A 2,832-nucleotide genomic window follows, 5' to 3' on the forward strand; every position below is an offset into this window, starting at 1 on the left:
CAGGGTGTGCAGCTTTTTAGTAATGTCTTCATTCCGCAATATACAGTTTACAAAACTCGATAACTCTGATTTTATGGTTTCCAAGCTTGCACTCCTGATGTTTCTCATCTTGTAATGCTTGCATTTGATGTTCCAAAGAGATGGATGTTCCTTCAGTAATTCAATAAAATGTAGTGTTAGTCCTTGGCTGGTGCATCACTGAGCTGCGCAATGAAATGGCTCTGTCCCATCAACACGTTGGTGATGCGGCTTCGTGCTGAAAAAGTAGTTTTTCAACGCATCCATCTAACACTGCGAGCATCATGATGTATAGTGTGTACGGGGCTTTAGCCTTCAGAAGTGTTTTGTTTATTAAGCAACTGTCTTAGCACTGCCAATGTGCAAAACCTGATAGTTGCAGATTCCTAATGAAAATCTATCTTATGTGATGTTTTTAGTGTTAGTCCAACTTACATTATGTTGTCACTGTAAGTATAACTTGCGTAAAGTGGCTGTTTTATTTAATTTTTTATTTTTTATTTTTACTAACCTGCATGAAGGTGTTGAGTTTTCTAGACTAATGTAACAATGTATCTGACATCCTAGAAGCTTGTTTACTTTTATAATTGTCACTAGGAGTCTAACTTGTTGAAATGAATTGAGAATCTAGACTGATTTTAAATCGCTGTATTTCTAACTCGTATGAATATGGTTTTCTAGAACTATTATATCACTGGAAGTCTAACTTATACTGAGAAGCAATGTGTCTTTCTAGACTACTGTCATGTCATTATAGAGTCTAAACTACTGTCTTGTCAGTATAAAAACTAATTTACTTAAATGCAATGGCATCCTTTTATTGCAACTGTTATATCACTAGTATAATAGAGCAAGAGCGTTCCATAGACTCACTTGTTATTACGTGCATAATGACGCGTATAGTTTAATGTCATTACAGCTCTTACAATGAGGCCAAGGGTGTCTGGGTCATGGTATAGTTTGGTTTGCTCTTTTGACCTTGAAAATTCATCAATCTTCATTAGTCTCACCCCTCCCCCCCCCCTCCCCCCAAGCCCTCCCACTCGCCCCCGCACCGTCTCTCATTCCCATGGTAATGCATCAACTACTGACTTGACAGCAAAGGTGGATTGAAATCGAACTTCGATGTTTTTTTTTTGTTTTTTTTTTCTTTACCTAAAGCTTGCATCATGCATTTCCTGATTTTTATTTTTATTAATGCTGTGTAGCATCGTAAAATATGAATGAAATTGTATTTCTCTCTCTCTTTTTTTTTTTGTTAGAAGTATTCCCAAGGTCATATCTAATTCATCTTTGGTATTATTACAAACGTCCAGTTTTATTCCATCCGTATGAGAAAAACGTATTTGTATCAAAATACTTAAATCACAGTTCTAGGTAATCCAGTATAAAATTACAGCTCGTGCTTCTTCCATTGTTACCTTGGAGAGAGAGAGAGAGAGAGAGAGAGAGAGAGAGAGAGAGAGAGAGAGAGAGAGAGAATCATTCTTCACGCACATGGTCGAAAAACTGTCTGGTTTTACATTAAGCTGTTTTGACGTGTATCAGATTTCACATTTTTTATTCTCAATACAAAAAAAAAAAAAAAAAAAAAAAAACGGTATAGGAGGATCATTTTCTCCAGTGATCAAAAAACCTCATTTCTGCGCATTTGCGAAAAAAACACGCAATGCCAAGTTCAATGTAAAGGACTTTTTTTTTTTTTTTGCATTTTTTTTTTTTTTTTTTTGCATTTTTTTTTTTTTTGTCTGAAAAATTTGCAAAAACATTTGCCAAAACTGGTATATTTTCGGACTTGATTTTACACATTTTTAAACATTTTTCATCAGAGATTTTGCATCACCATTACATTGTAGGTCTTATCATTAAGGTACGCCCACCCAACAGTAAAAGATGTCATACACAAGTTGAGGACATGTTTATACATACTTAGTGACAAATCTTGCATTTTTTTTCTTAATATGTCAAAATAGGTTGCCAAATCGACCTTCGCTCTTGTGACACCATTCTGTATTACTTTTATTTTTCAACCCTGTTGAATGATGTCGGTCGAAGAACCTCTCCCCTCTGTGACACCATCCCAGCCAATCCTGGAAGGTAGTCAGTCAGTCGCATCGTTCATCAGGTGGCCCAACGAATTCTTATCTCAACGTTTCGTATCTCACGCCCTCAAGAACTACTGAATCGATTATTGGTAAACTTTTGCAGGTTCATTCTCCCTGCGAAAGTTTGCACAATCATTCATCGATACTTTTCCTGTCATTCACCGAAAAGAATTGTGGTTCCGGTTCTTCACGATGGATAACTTGCCTCACGAGTTTCGTTTTCGAGTTATTGATAATTATTGGCCGTCTGTCTGCGTCTGAGTTGACGTGGGCTATTAATTATGTTTTTTATCAACAATTCACATTGGCCATAATGCAGTTTATTGAACAGTGGTAACATGCTATTAGCAATGATCAATTATTGTTATTAACTTTGTGGACGTTCATAAAATATCTATTTATTATGTATTTCTTTTTTTCTGAATTGCCATCTTATTGATTATAAAGACAGTGTTTGCCATCAATACTTTTTTGGGGGGAATTGGCGTTTTTTAATAAGAGACAGTGCCTAATTTGCCAACAATTCTTTTTTGGATTGCCTTGTTTCCATTATACAATATATAGTACGTTTAATTTGCCAACAATACTTTTTTGGATTGCTTTTTTGTCAACTAGGGACTGTGCATCTAATTTGCCAATTTGACAGTAATATTTTTTTGGATTGCCTTTTTCACGTTATATACAGTACGTCTAATTTACCAACAGTACT

This window comes from Macrobrachium nipponense, chromosome 15, assembly GCF_015104395.2.
Source record: "Macrobrachium nipponense isolate FS-2020 chromosome 15, ASM1510439v2, whole genome shotgun sequence".
Classification (NCBI taxonomy): domain Eukaryota; kingdom Metazoa; phylum Arthropoda; class Malacostraca; order Decapoda; family Palaemonidae; genus Macrobrachium; species Macrobrachium nipponense.